This window comes from Lepidochelys kempii, chromosome 6 (genome assembly GCF_965140285.1).
Source record: "Lepidochelys kempii isolate rLepKem1 chromosome 6, rLepKem1.hap1, whole genome shotgun sequence".
Taxonomy (NCBI): Eukaryota; Metazoa; Chordata; order Testudines; family Cheloniidae; genus Lepidochelys; species Lepidochelys kempii.
The window spans coordinates 39,044,327-39,063,566 of NC_136385.1; the positions used below are offsets into that span (position 1 = coordinate 39,044,327).

A 19,240-nucleotide genomic window follows, 5' to 3' on the forward strand; every position below is an offset into this window, starting at 1 on the left:
AGTGCTACAGGGATTACTGCCGGATCCCAGTTCGTGTAGTGTTTCACTTAAAATACCAGATAAGAAAAAGCAGCTTTGTTTGTTGCATGGAAATTTTGGACAACTATTTTGGAAGAATTCTTCCAACACTTCCACTTTTTTATGTGAGAAATGTGTTGTTTTGGTGCCCTGAGCACCTAAAAGCATAGCGACTTCACACACAATGGGCAATTTGTGTCTTTAATGCCACAGTCCAAAGTAGGGGATGGTGCAGAGTCACCTCATTCCAACAAGAGCACCAGAGATTGGGCCTCAGAGAAGCCCACGCTCTCCTGTAAGTAGTGCCTATGTTAGTGGGCTATTAGTAGTGCAGGGTCCACTCCCAGTGTAAGCCAATGTCCACAGTGGGGGGTAGGTCACACCTATAGCAGTCCAGCATGTGATTTTCATAACTAATAATATTTTACTTCCCTTGTTCATAATGAAAATCTGTTTTCTTACAGTTTCTCACCCCCCACTTCATTGCCTGCATGTATGCAGATATAACCACACTTGTTTGCACAAAAGTTATCCTACTTTGGTTGGTTGCTCACTAGTGGTGGGGATGCTGGCATGGTTCTCACTAGTCAAAAGATCAGTGAAATAATCTCTTTAGAAGAGTCACAGGTAAAGAATCAATGGCCTCTGCAAAGAAAGGTTAAATGTTGGGTCCCGCAAACTTTGCCTTTGTTCCTTTTGTCCATTTTGGACTGGACTAAGGATGAGCTGCACAGGAAAAGAAATTGGGCTTGTGTGCTTTAAGAAGGTCTGAATGTTTTTTTCATGATTGTTCTTTACATGAGAAATAATTCATCTCAATGTTGTAAGGGACAAGTCCTCAGATAGCGTAAATTGTCAGAGCTCCACTGAAGTCACGAGGATCTGTCCCTACAACTCTATAGAGACTAGAGTGTAATAGGAGAATAAGTGAAATTATGGTATCACAAGTGACAATAGGCTGATTCTTGACCACACTGAAATCTCTTTGTGCTACAGAACCTGTGAAAAGGGGCCTTAAACCCTAAATGGACAGTTGAAGGAAACCTCAAATGGTGTAGCCCCTCCTGCCAATCCAGGCCGGCTCCAAAGATTCCATGGGGCCACTATAAACCAGAACACATTAAAAGGACCTATAATCTGTTCTAACATACTCACACACAGCAGAGTCCTTGGCTAGCCCCAGGATCAAGGAAGGGGGTTTAGAGACACCTTTGCCTCCTTATTTCTTGGCACAGCTGAGCTCATGCTTTGAAAGCTCAAATGACTGGGGAAGGGAGTTTTAGGTTGTTTAGAATTTTGGCAATACCCATTTAACTCACCTGTCTAATGAACATTTTGGGGAAAATATGCATTTGTTTACAATACATACACTCTAGGATCTGCAGCTATACCCAGGAAGATGAGACTTGACATTTCTAATATTGTTTTTTCTGCTTCCTTTTAAAAAAAAATTAACAAAATCTTTCAGGAGTTTAGATATCATCAACAAAAGGGCAAAAGCCCAAATATTAAAAATCTTTGCAAAGCAAGCTTAAACAGGACACAAGCAATTCTATTCCCTGCTCTTGTTCCCAGTTGAACTGCCATAGACCCCAAGCCATTTATTTGAGCTTTGAAAAAGATGGGAAGTTTGACTCAATACATCATTACAATTTCAGTTAGCAAATCTAAAGCTGATCATACTGGTTCACATATTCAATTTAATAGTTTAACCTGAGCTTCTAATTAATCATATGAAGTCTGGGATGTGGTGTCATACTGACCGATTTAATATTTTAAAAAGACATGGCATAACAAGATTTAACCTGAATGAAAATAGTACAGAAGCCTTTCTTTTCAGTCACATTTTTGCAGAGCTTGATACATAAAGTGATTGCAGGTAATTACCAAGGATAAGTAGGTCTTTGAAACATTGTTTCCTTAAAATGTACCTACAGGTTTAAATACCATACATCTCCATCATGTTAAAATGATATCCCCATCTATTTTAGAAACAAACTGATAGGGGATTTAAAACCTTTTGAATTTTTATTATAATATGTAGTTAATTATAAAATTTGTACCTAGTGAAAAAATAAAGCAATATTGCTTTGCTGCTTCTAATATATATTTTACTTTAAGTGACACTGCTCCCAAACATTCAATATACCTATATTTGTGCTTAGTAAAGAACTTTTTAATTTATGAATAATCTGCTTTTTACAACATCACACACAGTAGTCTCTGACCTGTGGTCATGTAACTTATCTTCTTATGGAAGAGTTTCATAGAGAAGAGAAACAAATTTAATATAAAATGTTCTTCATTAAATGTGAAGTGCCCAATCCTCCTTGCACTTAATCTTGATTTAATCAATGTAATTCCCTTGAAATAATGAAATTACATCCACCAGTGAAACCTGGTGTAGGCAAGAAGAGAATCTGGTCCACAATATCTAATTTGAGCAGACAGGGAGCAAGTGTAAACAGCAAGTCAAGATAGAGTTCAAAGCAAATCACATAATCAAAAGATTACTTGCAGTAATAAGCACTACAGTCAGGAGAAACTGTTTGCAGAATCAGGTCATTAGAAACTAAGGGTTGGACTTAAACCCATACAAACCCAAGGTAAGTAAGAGGCAGCATGTAGCTCGGAGTCTCAGAATCTGATTCCTCCTTCCCCTTTGCCCCAGGGGGAATAAATCTATGCCAGCTGTTTCACTGGCACAGAACACTTCCCCCATTGTGTTGGCTCTGTTGCACTGGCAGGGCCCATTGGGGAGAGGCACAGTGAGATTCAAGGCTCCACCCTTTCCCCCTCCCCCATCTGTGCAGAAAGGATGCAGTAGCCTGGCAGTCACTGCTCAGTAAAGAGAGAGGGTAAGCCTGTGCAGGCGAGAAAGGCCATGTCTACACTATAGGCGCTGCAGTAGCACAGCTATGGTGCTGCAGCTATGCTCCTGTAGACCCTTCCTGCAGTGACTGACTGGGTTTTTCCACTGCTGTCGGTAATCCACCTCTCAGCAGTGGTAGCTAGGTCAGTGGAAGAATTCTTCCATCAACTTGGTTGCATCTGCACCGGGGGTTAGGTTGGCATAGCTATGGCGCTCAGGTGGTGTGAGCTACCCCTGAGTGCCATAGCTACGTTGATGTAACTTTTAAGCGTAGGCCAGGCCTAAGGGAGTGCCTTCTCCCCGTTACTCCCCAGAGCAGGCATGTAGCAGGGGTTGTGACCGAGTCCTAAGTAAGTCCTATTTAACTCTTTCGGTTAGGCATGTGATTGTATAAGGAAGTAGTTACACGGGTACAACCCCTGCAGTATGGATGCAGTGATACTGATAAAAAAAGTGCTTCCCATAAGTGTATAGGAGTAAGCTATACCGATAAAAGCACTGTTGTACTGGTCCATAGGATGTAACTGCATGAGATGTACCAATGTAACTGTATTGGTTTCTACACAGATATAGTTAAAATGGTACAAAAAACTTAGTTTAGACAAGCCCTTATAACCTGCCCCTCCCCCGCAACAAGTTACCTTCCAGCATGTACAATACATGGGTTGTGTCCTAGCTTTTCAGCTTTAAGACTGAAAATATTTCAAAAAGGTCAGTTTCCCTAGGCTTAAATAGAAGGAATCAAGCTCCTGTCCTGCTCTCCCTATGGGGGTCCCACAGCTTTTCAGGGAAGGGAATGGTCAAAGCTACTCTCCCCTCCCATCCTTGTGATACAGCAGGCTGCCCATTAGGGGTGCTACTGAGTGGCTGCAGTAGGGAAGGAACAACAGGTGCTTAGAGCACACCGAACTCACACCTGAGACTGCTTGGAAGACCCACTGTCTTTCCATGGTGACAGACTGATCCAGACAATTCAGGTTAAAAACTGTTCCTAGAGTTGTGCCCTCCACGTGTTCAATTTGTAATCAAAACAGATTTTCTTCTTACTAGGTGCCTGTGGAAGGCACAATTTAGAGCTTCAGAAGCCACAGATTGGACCCCACTGCAATAGAACTTAATGTTTGGGACCCTTCTTGCATTCACATAACTGTGCATTTGCTACTGTAGATCAAAATGTGCCTTGGACTCTGCACAATTAAGCAATGCACTGGAACTATCCTTTCAAAACCTGCAAGTGACCCGTGCCGCATGCTGATGGACACAAACTATTTAGTCAATGCTGATAGATATGGTGAATCAAATTTATTCATGCCAGCCATCGTAATTAATCTGATAATGCATTTTGTTATGCTCTGGCTAATCCTATCTTTACTGATAGTCTTGGTTCAATTACATCCTTTGCATAATCCAGGCCAGATACTGTTTTACATTCAGGGTCCCAATATTAAGACAGTCAGGAAAACTAAGTGAAGTCAGTGGGACTTTTGCCTGAATGAAGAGCCTAGAGTCAGGCCTGAGCTTGATAAATTTATGGAGGGGATGGTATGATAGACTGCCTATAATGGCACATAGCCAATCTGTGACTGCAAATAACCCCAACAGCCAATAATTTCCCCCCAGGTCAAATTGGCAGAGACTGTGGTGTTTTTTTGCCTTCCTCTGCAGCATGGGTCACTTGCAGGTTTTAACTAGTGTAAATGGTGGATTCTCTGTAACAAAGTCTTTAAATCATGATTTGAGGATTTCAAGTAACTCAACTCAGAGGTTATGGGTCTAATACAGGTGGTGGCGGGTGAGGTTTTGTGGCCTGCAATGTGCAGGAGGTCAGATGATGATTATGTTGGTTCCTGCTAGCCTTAAAATTTATGAGAAGATATCAAATCACTTTACAAAGGAGGCTAATATCTCCCTGATATAGATGGGGAAACTGAGGTCCAGTGAAGTGACTTGTCTGAGGTAACCTAGCAGGCCAGAAATAGAATCCCAGTTCTGTATTTTATCCACTAGGCCACACTACCTCCAAACTGCTTGGGGCTTGATCTCAAAGTTTTAGGTCTTAATTTTGCAGGAGGGGCAGTTAGAAAAGACATCTGTCATAAACTGAGCAAACTAGTATGAAATTGTTGAGAATGGGAAAAAAATAACTCATCCGATGAAGTGAGCTGTAGCTCACGAAAGCTTATGCTCAAATAAATTGGTTAGTCTCTAAGGTGCCACAAGTACTCCTTTTCTTTTTGAGAATACAGACTAACACGGCTGTTACTCTGAAACTCAGATATTGTTAGTCACTTTTCAAAGTATAACGAACGTTGAACACTATCAGCATCCTCCTCCTACCCACACATACTACTTATACTTAACAAAGACCAAACTTACATTCTGTAGGACAGAAATTAAATCCATCTACTGATGCATGACTTGAGGGTTTCTAGAGGAAGTTATTCCATGATGTGAGTAATGTCAATGTAGCCATTTGGTGCAGCACATTCTTCCTAAGCAGATAGTGAATTTACTAGAAGAAAAATGAAGCCCACCTCCTTAGACATTCCCACCCCGGCTTGGATAGAAAACAGTAGTTTTCTTAGGAGGCCTATTGCCGTTGTATTACAATTATCCTCCCCCACCTTGTGCCACAAGCCTATTCACATCACTTTCGCAACATGCTCAGTCTCAAGTCCTGCAGCTCAAATCTCTCTGAAATGGCATTGCCAGCCCCAAAAGTTGGTTTTCCCTCTCCCCCCGCTGCAACTTTGACAAGCTCCTATGCTTTCCTTTTCTTTGTAAGTGCTTCAAAGAAGGAGGAGGAGCACAATAATAGAAAATAATTACATCTAATGAAATAAATAAATATTTTGCCTCAGGGGAGAAATTAAGTGAAATCTGCAAAATGTGCATTCATACCACACCTTAAAGAGCTTGTGACAGCAATTAATTCATTTTATACTTACCTTACAGTACACCAATTGTGAGCAGACCAAAAGGAAACAGAGGTAGTCCTTTATGGTGATAATACAATGAACAAATGAGATTTAATAATAATTTTTACCAGTGTAATTTAACCTTTACACCCACATATGCTGGCCTTTAAAAGGGGTTACTCTTGGTACAGTAAATTAATACAATACCTTTTATCCTTCAGCTATATCAGAGATGCTCTTAAATTTAGGTGGGAAATATTTTAATGCCATACCATCTGTCACCTGAGAAACTCAAATATTTATTAGCTAAGCTTCATAACACCCTTGTGAAACAAGCACTTTACCATGTATTAGTGGATAAAATGAAGAACAGAGGTTTAGTGCTTTTCTCCAGATAATACAGTAAGTCAATGGCAGAGCTCGTGGTAGAAGAGTTTGTACAGTACTTATACTCTCCTGTTCTAGCCACATGCTCCCTAGCCCACAAAAATATACATTCAGAGCCAAGGAACATTTTATTAAAAACATTTTTTCTTGTTAAACTTATGTTTTCTATAGCCAAATGATACCACAGACCAGGAAAACTGAAAGCTACACACGCAGATTTCAGGGTTCAGATTAAAATCAGACACTAGTCAATTTTTAATCTCAGGGTCACATTATTGTTATCAGAATCCCCAATCTGTATTTATCACCTCTAACAGGATACTGACGACTTAAAAGTCACACTTCTCTCAATGTTTAATAGTGTAGTCACCTATAAAACCTAAAACTAATGTAAGAAGGCATTGGAGAATTCCTTCCCCCTCCCCGTAAGGTTACTTTATACATATGGCATTACTTTGTGTATATTCGGGATCATTGTTTCCCCTTGAACACAGCTGCACATACTCTGCAGCATCCCCTTCTGGCCTCAGATGATTCTGCAGAACCCAGCCTTAATTTTCCTTCACCCAGGAAATCCTCAATGTGCCCACCAAGGCCTGAGTCACATAACACTTTCCCTTCCTGAGGACTAGTTTTTTCATATACAACAGCTTCAAACACAGTCTCTTTCAACCCAGTCTCCCATTGGGCACAGTTCCTCCTTTTTGAGTTCTATTTTGTAACTTTGAACACAATCTTTCTTGTTTAAGCTCTGGCTTCAATTGTCCCCAGCTAAACACAGGATTTCAGCCCTACCCAGCTGCTCCATACTGTCTCCCACCTTGAAGTCCTGTAGGGTTACTCAGACCCCTCATCATGGGTCCAGATGATCAGGCTGCTCGTTTGTGAGGGCTTCCCCACCTGCTTCCCTCAGGAGCTCAGACTCAGCTGCTTCTCCACCCTCTCAGGAACTCTTCCTCTAGCTTTAGCCTATCTCCTACTCCTCTGGACTGTCTTCTGAAGCTCAGGCACCTTTCTTTCCACACAATCAGCAACAGACAAGTGGCCACAGGTGCCTTCCCTTTCAATCAATAAGGCCTGTGACACCCGTAGTCAGTTAATTAGTTTCCCCTTGTGCTTGTCTGGGTCTTTTACAAACAGCAATAGAGAAGACAAGCATTTTTTTAAAAGTAGCAATATATGATTTTAAAACTACAGGGAGAAATAGAAGGCTCTGTTAATGACTTACTGTAGCACCATGGGCAAGTCACTTAACCTTCTCTATTTCTCAGTTTCTCTGTACAAAATGGATATATATATATATATATATATATATATATATATATATATATTATAATGGATATAATACTTACCCAAAGGACATCACTAGGATGTTATGTGAGGTTTCATTAGTGTCTGTCAATGGCTTTGAAATCCTAGTAAGAAAGATCCTATAAAATGGCAAAATATTACTATAAATGTTGGATAACCTCACACAAATTTAGGTCAATTTCATCTATGTGCAGAGGGTCTATGACCTCAAAATAGGGTTTAAGTGGGATTAAAGTGGTACATAAACCTTGTGTGGGTCCTCTAAACAAGGGTGAATTTCACCCAGAGCTCTTAAAAGCAACATCAAGGTGAGCCTGCCACAACAGGTTTACGGATGTGTCTGTCTATTCAGAGGATGAAAAATTCTGTTACTCCAGGCACTACTAAGACAAATAGGGAATCCAGCTGTCCACTGATGCAGACTGGTCAGGGGGCTATTCATTGAAAAAAACAACAACCCAGAAAATCTTGATTCAGCCATCATAAGTGCTCCTCTCAAAGACAATGGCATAACAGAAATTTACATTTTACTATATTGGCCTTTTTCTTTAGGTTAAAAAAGGGAGAAAAGCAAAGAAAAACGAGTGAAGAATTGTATGGGAAAAACTGAATGAGGGGAAAACAGGGAGGCAAATGTATTTTCCCATGAGGTACCCCATGGAGGTGATGCAGGTTCACTGGAATAACAGGTTTTTTCATAGACTTCAAAAGTGTTAAAGTGTTCAGTTCTCAAATAAGGAACCACACTATATTGTTTCAATGAGTACATCCGAAGGGAGTGGAACAAAGGAGGCATTTATTGTCCTGTAATGTTCCCCTACAGTTTCTGACCAGGATTTTGGAAGCTTATTCAGTGCTGTGTGCATTTTCAGGCTGTGCAGATGTTAATCATTAAACACATAGATCTGCATCTTGACACAGTGTCTTTGTGCTGTGATTTAGAAGCTCAAAGAAATCTGGACCACAACAGTAAAAACAGCAACAAGTTTATTTGGCCTCTAACTATTTTTTCTAAGTAAATATTGTAGGATTTATTATTCTGTAATTTCCCCATTAATCAATTAAAAATAAGCCATCAATCTATTTACTTACTTTTCTAGAAAAAACTCTTTCAGGGTGTACATGGGGTGAGTTACCATCATGCTCTTAATACTGGAAATACTCTCTGGGTTAGACTCCAAAGCTCACCCCTATTCCTGGGATTGTCTTGTTCCTCTGCTAGGAATAAGGACAGACATAAGAATCAGCCTCAGTAACAGATGTGCAACAATATACCTACTGCAAAATATTTTTTGAACCAGCTGTACACCTATGCATGATAACATGTCATTTGAATGTTCCAGTAAAACTGCAATGTCCCTAGAAATAGTGAAGTCACAAAGAACAATGAACACAAGGTTGATCCACATTTGTTTTCTAATGAGGTGGATACTATACAATAAATCTTAGCTTGATTTCACAGTTAATGCTGCAGCATCCAAATCAAATCTATGAAAAATTAAACTAAAACTTGCTTTCAGATTAAGGTATATTTGGACTCTCCCTTCCTGGTTGCAGAGATCCCCCACACCAGTGCAGGTCTGCTGCAAAAGAGAGTGGACTAGATCCCAGGGGGCCACACAGCTGTAAGCTATTCCTGTGTGCCTCTGATGAGGGCTGGACATGCATGGTCTGGAGGTAGTGTCATGCCAGATGCCACACTGTAGCAAGAATCATTTGGTTCTCCTCCAGTGGTGGGGTTGCTTTAAGGGTACACATGGGCTACTTTAGCATTTGGTTGAAGCAGCCTTTCTGGAAAAAGCTTTGAAGCCAGTCTCTGGATTTGGGACTTGTGTTCATCTACTAAACAAGTGCTTTACCTACCTGATGCAAAGTACCAGGAAATATTGCGTACCCACCCTCTAACTACTGAGTGTCCTAATAGGACATTTTCAAAGTGGAAGTTATAACTTCCTATATAACTTTTAGAAAAAAAGGCACTTCTAACTAACTATGGTATCTTTCCTAACATAATTATTCTCAGTAAAATTGGTTTCAATGTACAAAGCTATATATGAGCACTCAAAACAAAATGGCTGTCATTTGATTGTACAGTCACTACACTATTGATATCTAACACATTATTTATTTTTTTCTATCATTATAATGCTCAAGAGCCCAGTCAGAACTGGGCCCTAATGGGCTAGGCATTGTACAAAATACAAAGGCAAACACACTGTATTACTGTGAAGTGTTTTAAGATACTCAGGTAATTAAATGAACCACATTAAATGACTCTTTATTTTAGGATAGTAGTTTAGGTATCTGTATAGAGTTAGTTGCTGTTACTTTTTCTTATGCTGGAGTTAGGAGGCTATGTGCAATAGGCTGCAATGATCTGCAGCAATTTCAAAATGAATTTGGAGTACAGTGTCATCCTGATACATGGACCATAGGGACATTATGTACTGCGCCTAAATCCTTGTGTAATGAAAGGAAAATATACCTCAAAGTTGCATATAAAAATTAATCTGTCTATATATTCTTGCACTGGCTCAGAGTCATTTTTGTTTTTTATGTAACTGGTGCACCCTTGCTATATAATAAATCTTACATAAACAAACCCAGACAGTAGGATTAAAGGATAAAAGTAACTAATGCTTAGATCCAGACTGTATGATGACTGTAAAAAAACAAAAACAAAAAAACAAAGCTACTACATTCTCTTTAATTTTCCAACATGTTCATAATATATAAATGTATAGGGTCTTTCGTATATGTATGTATATTATCATTGGAGGTTAATTTTTCAACCCATGGAACAACAGTGTTCCATTGTAAACACAAAGGTATACTAGTTGAATTATATAGTCACACAACGTTGATAAAAAATTCATACACATACATATTCTTGTAACAAAATTAATATACCTTTCCCCAGAATTCAAGTATTGAAATCTGCTGGTGTCTGTGTAGTTGTACTTCTTGTACCAGGATATCTTCCTCCAAAACCTCACTGATTTTTAGATTCCTTAAAGCTGACTTTGTGTTTTTTCCTTACTGTTTGCTAGAAAAAATAATTACAAAATAGTTAGTGGTGCATGAAGGTAGAAGTTACCTGTAAAACGGTTACTGCTAGCGGTTTTGATATTGCAGTCTGTGGCACACAAAACTCCCATGGTCTTCAGTGGATATTATATAGTTACAGTTGATACTGGTCCTTTATTGAGTGTGTCAAATTTCATTACAAGGCATTTGGAAAATGCACAGAAATGTCATTTGTTATATCAGTACACCAGGAAAGAAGATATTCCCCAGTATGTAACAAGTTACAAAGCACTGTGTTCAGGAAATACATTTACAGCTGGGACTGGTAAACAAAAGACAAAGCAGTGAGAAATTCTGAAGCCAGAAATGTACACTGAGGACTAGTGCAATGTGATTGGCACTTTCCTTTTAATCTGATTCAAAACACAGTGGTTGCAATTCTTATAAAGAGAGATACTTCTTAGGGATCATGTTAAGGATTCATAAACTTTACCTTCAGAAAATTTCACAGACTTTCTTTTTAATTTTAGAACAAGTCCTTTATGTTAAAGTGCCAGGAAAATGTCTAGTGTCTTGTTTAGATTCTCATATCCTTGATTACTTTTTGGAAATCATAGAGTCTAATCTATGTTTTGCAATGTAAAAGTGAATTTTGCTGCCATAATAGCCTATCATTGCACTGGCCAAGGTTCAAATTTGTAAGTGCTTTTTTATCCTACTGTGAAAAGCTTCCCAAAAGCCTGCTGCATGTATATTCTTATATTCATCTTCCCCTGATGTTTTCCTCTCCTCATCAGGCTCAAAGAATCTTCTTTTGAGCCTTTGAACTTTCTTTTAATCCTTAACCCCTTATCTCATTCAAAGTAGTATTTTAATTGATAGTAACTCAAGTTAGGATGGTAAGTAAGTTACAAGGACTTAATGGCAGACTTGCCTTATGTCTTTTTCACAAAGTCAAAATTGTGCTTTGTCCACTTTTAGTCTCAGATTTCCACATGAAAAACTATTTTTGTTACCAATTTTTCCCGCTAACGCCTAGGCACATATCATGACTAAGACAGTAGGTTGCATGTTCTGGATGTCTAGAGAGTCTGATATTACAATTTGAAAAGAACTAAGGCTTTTAAGAAATTGCCTAGAAAGACTATTTGTGACCGTCAGAGAAAAGGGTAATGAGGAAGTGATCCTGCTCAGAAATGATCAAAAATGGACTAAGATCTGTAACACAGCCTGCTTTGAGGAAACCCAGGTCCTAGTGCCAGAAAGTTGCAGAGTTCATTCCACAATGGGCATGGCAGCTTCAAGAGCTTTCTTTCAAAATGTTACTGGCAGAAGTTTGTGAGGCTACAAACTGGAGTCCAATTCATACATTTATAAAGCCCGTTTCCTTGACACATAAGGTGGGATTTTTCAAAAATGTTCACTGTTGGCCTAATTCTGCCCCCACCAGTGTGTCAAACGGTTTGATTTGCCTACAGCCAAGTTGCGCGTCCAGTACAAGGGCTGGTCAGGAATGTGGACTTTTGCAGTCTACGATGATTATCCCATTCCCATGCTGCTGGGGGAAGACTTGGCCAACCAGGTAAAGCTGGCCAAGAGGGTGGGAATGGTCACCCGCAGCCAGATTAAGCAAGCTTCCACACCTATCCCTGTTCCTGAGCTTTCCACCAGGGCCCCATCTGTGTTACCAGAGACCCAAATGGAGGTGGTGGAACCAGATCCCCTGCCAATGACTGCAACGGCCATAGTGGATCCAGTCCCAGAGACCCTAGTCCCTGAACAGAAACTGGTGAAGCAACCAGCACCAGAACCATTAACAGCATTGAGTCCAGTGCTTGCAACCCTGTCTAGAGCTCCAACACCAGAGGGCACCACCGAGCCTGCACTGGCAGCAGCAGCAGATGACCCTACACAAGAGGCTCAGCCAGAGCCTGAAATACCCCACAGTGCACCAGCGGAGAGCAGTTCACCATCAACGGAAACAGCCCCATCACCGGCATCGCTTCCAGAGGGACCAAGCCCAGGTCCACAATCCAGTGAGGAACTGATGCCTCCAGCATGAAGGGAACTGTTCCAGGCCAAACAGGAAGCAGATGAAAGCCTCCAGAGAGCTTGTACGGAGGCACGGAGCAACCCACTGCCTCTCAACTCTTCTAATCGATCTCAGTTTGTTGTAGAAAGAAGACTTTTATATAAGGAAACTCTTTCTGGTGGGCACCAGGAAAACTGGCATCCTCAGAGACAGTCGGTAGTTCCAACTAAGTACCGGGAAAAGCTCTTGAGCTTAGCCCACGATCATCCTAGTGGCCATGCTGGCGTGAACAGGACCAAAGACCGTTTGGGGAGGTCATTCCACTGGGAGGGAATGGGCAAGGATGTTTCTGCCTATGTCTGATCTTGTGAGGTATACCAAAGAGTGGGAAAACCCCAAGACCAGGCCAAAGCCCCTCTTCAGCCATTCCCTATCATTGAAGTTCCATTTCAGTGAGTAGCTGTGGATATTCTGGGTCCTTTTCTGAAAAAGACACCCAGAGAAAAGCATGACTTTCATGGATTTTGCCACCCAATGGCCGGAAGCAGTACCTCTAAGCAACACCAGGCCTAAAAGTGTGTGCCAGGCACTAACAGATATTTTTGCTAGGGTAGATTGGCCCTCCGACATCCTTACAGATGCAGGAACTAATTTCCTGGCAGGAACTATGGAAAGCCTTTGGGAAGCTCATGGGGTGACTCACTTGGTTGCCACCCCTTACCATCATCAAACAAATGGCCTGGTGGAGAAATTTAATGGACCTTTGGGGGCCATGATACGTAAATTCATAAATGAGCACTCCAATGATTGGGACCTAGTATTGCTGCAGTTGCTCTTTGCATACAGAGCTGTACCACATCCCAGTTTAGGGTTTTCACCATTTGAACTTGTATATGGCCGTGAGGTAAAGGGGCCATTACAGTTTGTGAAGCAGCAATGGGAGAGGTTTACACCTTCTCCAGGAACTAACATTCTGGACTTTGTAACCAACCTACAAACCACGCTCTGAACCTCTTTAGCTCTTGCTAAAGAAAACCTAAAAGATGCTCAAAAAGAGCAAAAAGCCTGGTATGATAAACATGCCAGAGAGTGGTCCTTCAAAGTAGAAGACCAGGTTATGGTCTTAAAGGCGCTCCAGGCCCATAAAATGGAAGCGTTGTGGGAAGGGCCATTCATGGTCCAAGAGCACCTGGGAGCTGTTAATTATCTCATAGCATTTCCCACCTCAAACCGAAAGCCTAAGGTGTACCATATGTACATAAGGTGTACCATACCATCTAAAGCCCTTTTATTCCAGAGAATTAAAGGTTTGTCAGTTTACAGCCCAGGGAGGAGATGACGCTGAGTGGCCTGAAGGTGTCTACTACAAAGGAAAAAATGATGGTGGCTTGGAAGAGGTGAACCTCTCCATGACCCTTGTGTGTATGCAGCAACAGCAGATCAAGGAGCTGTGTGCTAGCTATGCGCCGACATTCTCAGCCACCCCAGGACTGATTGAACGGGCATACCACTCCATTGACACAGGTAATACTCACCCATTAGAAAGATACTCCTCACTGAAATGTTTTTATGATGTTTATATAGTCATCAGCCCTGTGCACAAAAGCCCTTTCAGTGATGTAAGAAACTGTCTTCCTTCTGATATGACAACTCACTTTTTCAGTGTTTAGGCACAAAGCAACAGTTCTGGAACAGGATCATCTGACAAATGATTAACCTTATACATTTGCTATTTCTTGCTTCCTTTTCTTAAATCTCTCTGGCTTTTGACAGGTTCATTGAACAGCAGGATTATTTGTCTCAAAGAACTATGCTGTTATTATTTATAAGCAGCACACCATTTTAATTTTTATATCAATAGGTTATTTAATTGTGATGAACAAGTAAAAGCACTTTCCCCAGTGGGATATAAATGATGAGATTCTGTAAGTACAGTAGTGAAAAGAGAGTATTCCTTTGTATATTAAATTTTATATTTGCTTTTTTATGTGACAATTCTATAATTGCTCTATTTTAAATTTTTTTGATTTTTCAAAGAATTCTGAAAGAAAATACAGACCTATTTTCCTTCCACATAATTATTAAATTAAAACAATATTTCCTCCCAGCATTGGACTTCTGTAGTGGGAAGCTGTTGACATATGTCTCAAATGACTGCTTACAATTGTGCCTCTGTGTGCAGCTATTCTCTGTTCTTCTGTACTTTCAGATGTTTTGCCCTGGTCTCCAGGATAAAGCTGGATCATGCCAAGTACTTTTGTATGTTCTTTGAGCAGATTTTTTTCTGTAGTTCTTGTTACATATGGTTCAAATGACAAAACACAGAAATCCCCAAGAGAATGTCTACAGAGTTTTTTTACAAAATATACAGCTTAAAAGTGCAAGTGCAGATATATCAGTTTCAGTTTTCCTCAGAGTAAAGTAGTGTAGTATATTTAAGATCTTATGCTTTGTAAAAACAAGGTTACTTCCCTGTAACTAGAATTCTCAGAGTATATTATATCTGTAGTTCTACACAACTGGAGCTGCATTTCTCAAATCAAAGCAGTCAAACAACTAGGGGCATGTCTAACACTGGCAAAGTTACAGCACCGGCAGTTACAGCGCCGCTCAGAGAGTGCCCAAGGAAAACTGCTGTTGTGTGTTCACACTGACAGTTGCCTGTCCCAGGCCGGGTTGTTTACCTGCAGCGTCCACATGTTCAGCCGATCGCAGCTCCCACTGGCCATGGTTCGCTGCTCCAGGCCAATGTGGGCTGCGGGAAGCGGCGTGGGCCGAGGGATATGCTGGCCACTGTTTCCCGCAGCTCCCATTGGCCTGGAGCGGTGAACTCCCCAGCCCGCCAGTGGCTTTCCCTGATGGGCTGCATGCCAAAGGTTGCTGATCCCTGTTCTAGACTGAGCACTGAGTCCCATTGGGTAGATAGAGAGATTAATCTAAATAATCTATACAGAAGCCCCTGGAACTCCATAAAATTGGGTCCCTAATCCATGAACTACTGGAACTCATTAACAAAACTTTTCTTAAACTTTACATGAATATATTGTCTCATACTACAGAATTAGAATTTATAATCCCTATTCCACAATGAGATATCTTTGAGCTATAATGTATCTTAATTAAAACTATCTTTAGATAAAATGATTTTTGAGAAAAACCTATCAAAAATCCGATTTAAATAAAAAAATTCCAATTTTTTTTTAAAAAAATCATTGATTTTTATCCACCCTGATAGCAATGAAAGGGAGACTGTAAAACCACTTTGCCAAAGATGGCATCCATTAAATCATCAGTGTCTAAACAATGCTATCAAAAGGCATGGACTGAACTTCATGTAATCATTCTACATGTTTCCAAAATGGGAACATGTTAAAGGCTAAGCCTCAGAGGTTCCACCTCTGCAGTAGGTTCAGTACACAGATCTTAAAACAAGTAATTCCTGCTTCTTAATAACAAGCTTGAATAGAATTCAAAATTGATTTAAAAAGCATTGCTTAATACTAGATTTCCCACTTAGACATCATCTCTAGCTCCCCACTAAGGAAAAACAATATCAATTCATTCCAAAAAATTTAGTCTTAATCACATAAGGAGAGAGCTTTCAACAAATTTATGTCTGATTAACTTGCCTGGGGACAAAAGAGGACAAGGGAAAAAACACTGGCAAAGACATTGGTTTAAGGCAGTAGTTTTCAAACTTTTTTTCTGGGGACCCAGTTGAAGAAAATTGTTGATGCCTGCGACCCAACGGAGCTGGGAATGAAGGGCTTGGGGTGTGGGAGGGGCTCAATGCTGGAGCAGAGGGTTGAGGTGCGGGGGTGAGGGCTGTGGGGTGGGGCCAGGAATGAGGGGTTCAGGGTGTGGGAGGGGGTCAGGGCTTTGGGCTGGGGGTGCAGGCTCTGGGGTAGGGCTGGGGATGAGGGTTTTGGGGTGCAGAAAGGGCTCCTGGGTTGGGGGGGCCTCAGGGCTGGGGCAGGGGCGCAGGCTTACCTCTGGCAGTTCCCAGTCAGCAGTGCAGACAGAGTGCAGAGGCAGGCTTCCTGCAGCCAGCAGCAGGTCCAGCTCCTAGGTGGAGGCCCAGAAGCAGCTCTACGTGGCTCTTGTTTGCAGGCACCACACCCAGCCCCCAAAGCTCCCATTGGCCAGTAGCCAGTGCTTGGGGCAGGGGCAGTGCGTGGAGTCCCATGGGCCTCCCCGCCCCCGAAGCCGGAACCGCTGCTGGCCGCTTCTGGAGTGCAGCGCGGTGTTGGAACAGGTAGGCACTACCCTGCCTTAGCTGGGCAGCACCGCCAATGGGACTTTTAACATCCTGGTCGGTGGTGCTGACCAGAGCTGCTAGGGTCCCCGGGTGCTGAGCAAGGCGACCCAGTGCCTTACATGCCATGACCCAGTACTGGGTCGTGACCCAAACTTTGAAAAACACTGGTTTAAGGGGAGGTCTGAAACCACTTCAGGTATAAATCTGGCATAAGGAGACTGCTATATATTATATTTTTGAAAATTCAAGAGTGTCGGAATGGACATAAGTTCCTGAAACTTACCCTTCAGACTGATGTGATATTCACACACAAAAAACGCCTTGTAAGAAGACATTCTCCATTATTGGTTCAAATCATTTTGTTTAAAACCAGACCTTGATTGTATAGGTGGAATAGAATTTTACCAGGATGTAAAGATGGAACATATCTTTTAAAAAACACTGATGTACAGGGAATTAAAACATTTTTGTGTCCTGACTCAGCTCATGGAAAGTTGCAATAGCAGAAAGGTTATCTGTAAAATTAACAGCTATAGCCAATAAACCAACTACGAGCTGAAACGATTCTAATGTCTACAGTTTTGTAGTGGCATGGAGCATAGAAGAGATCATGGGTGAAATCCCCCCATTTAAGTTGATTTCACCCTATCTTCTCAATACGTTGGGGGTGGAAATGGAAGGCTGAAATGTATGTTTTCTATACTCCAATCATGCCTCTTATGAACATTTTCAGGAAGACACAGTATTTGTGTCTATGGTATCAGGGAGAGGGATCAATAAAAATAACTTTTAGAAAGTACATTCAGTCACTAATATGAAATTAACTCAGTACTCAATCTATCAGGAAGTCTCTAGAATATATAAACAAACTCAGAACTCATGAGACGCTAAAACATTTGAATAAGTGTATGAATGCACTTTTTATTTTTTTTCTTTCTCATTTTTTCTCTCTTTAACAACCCTTCCAGACAAGGTATCTCCACATTTACACAATGGACATTTTGACATGCTTTACTTGAAACAAGTTTCTACAGGCAGGCCTTTCACAGGGGAGTGCAATCTTGTCAGGTCTTGAAAGGATCAGGAAATCTTTTCTGAAAAAATCCTACCTCTTCATAAAGGCCTTATTTTGTACCACTTGCGTAACCTCCCCACTATAAATACATCATAGCACTACATCTCATAAATAACATAAAATCAACATATTTCTTTAAAACAACTGTGAGACTTTTGCAAAAGTGCATTTGGTCTGTGAAGAGTCATTGAACTAACCATGGTACAATCTGTAAACCAGAAAGATGTCTACATGCTAAATTCTTATGAGAAAGGAAAGGCAGTTTAAGTAATCTGTAAGTACCAGATCAAACCAAGTAATTCTTCCAAAGGAAAATGAGTAATTGGAAAGCTTCATACCAGAAATAAAAATCAATTCAAAGCAAAGAGGACCTGAGACAATTTGGGGGAATCTTTCTATACAATTTATACATTCTGGTTTATGTTATGAAGTTATTATGAAATTGTTGTGTCATGGAATGCCTCTGTGTGGATGTAGAATCCACCATCTGCTGTCAGGGGCTGTCATACTTACTTAAGAGACCAGGGACAATGGAGAGTTGTTAACCTTAATAACTGTGCTCTCACCAAACTATGGGTATGCTAAGAAGGTTGCCTGAGCTGGGAAACCAGTTTGACCAAGTTTTTCTGCAGGGAGTTAGTGATCACACTTATAGTGTACAAGCAGAATAAAGTCCAGACCCTTAAAATATATATACTTGGTGCTTTAATAGGGACAATTTCACAAAGATGAAAACATTTATGAGCCAAATCAGCTGGAAGGAATAACTTAATCAGACAAATGTAAATGATAATTGGGAATCATTTCAGACTACCTTACTGGATGGACAAAAAGCCACAACTGAGGAAGAAGGCCATCCTGGTTAAAAAACTGACCTGGGAGGAGGAGGGGAACTGAAGTCAGCTATAATGTTTTTTAAATATTTAATAAATGGAACAAAGGGAAAGCTGATAATAATGAATATAAATCAGAAGTTAGGAACTGTAGAAAACTTATAAGGGAAGCAAAGGGTCACAAGGAGAAATCTATGGCCAGCAGAATTAAGAACAATAAGGAGTTTAAAAAAAAAATATTAGGAACAAAAAGAATCCTGACAATGGTCCTTTACTAGATGGAAATGGTAGAATTAACAATAATAATGCAGAAAAGATAAAAGTGTTCAATAAATATTTCTGTTCTATATTTGGGGAAAAACAGATGATATAGTCTCATTATATGGTGATAATACTCTTTCCATTCCACTAGTGTCTCTAGAAGACGTAAAATAGAAGCTACTAACTTAGAAATTTTAACATCAGCAGGTCCAGATCTCTTGCAACCAAGAGTTTTGAAAGATCTTGCT

At 40.6% G+C, this 19,240-nt stretch overlaps 1 long non-coding RNA gene across 2 annotated transcripts in view; it reads right to left on the reverse strand.

Annotated features, from left to right (window-relative positions):
• Positions 1-7,547: 7,547 nt before the first annotated feature.
• Positions 7,548-19,240, reverse strand: part of LOC140913835 (uncharacterized) — a 119,919-nt gene continuing 108,226 nt past the window's right edge. The window contains exons 3-5 of one of the 2 annotated variants that reach the window (XR_012159669.2): positions 10,417-10,552; positions 8,599-8,721; positions 7,548-7,625 (exon numbers count right to left, since the gene is read on the reverse strand). This is a non-coding gene — a long non-coding RNA (uncharacterized LOC140913835). Of the gene's footprint in view, positions 7,626-8,598; positions 8,725-10,416; positions 10,553-19,240 lie in introns of both variants that reach the window. The other variant, XR_012159670.2, reaches the window with a different exon arrangement.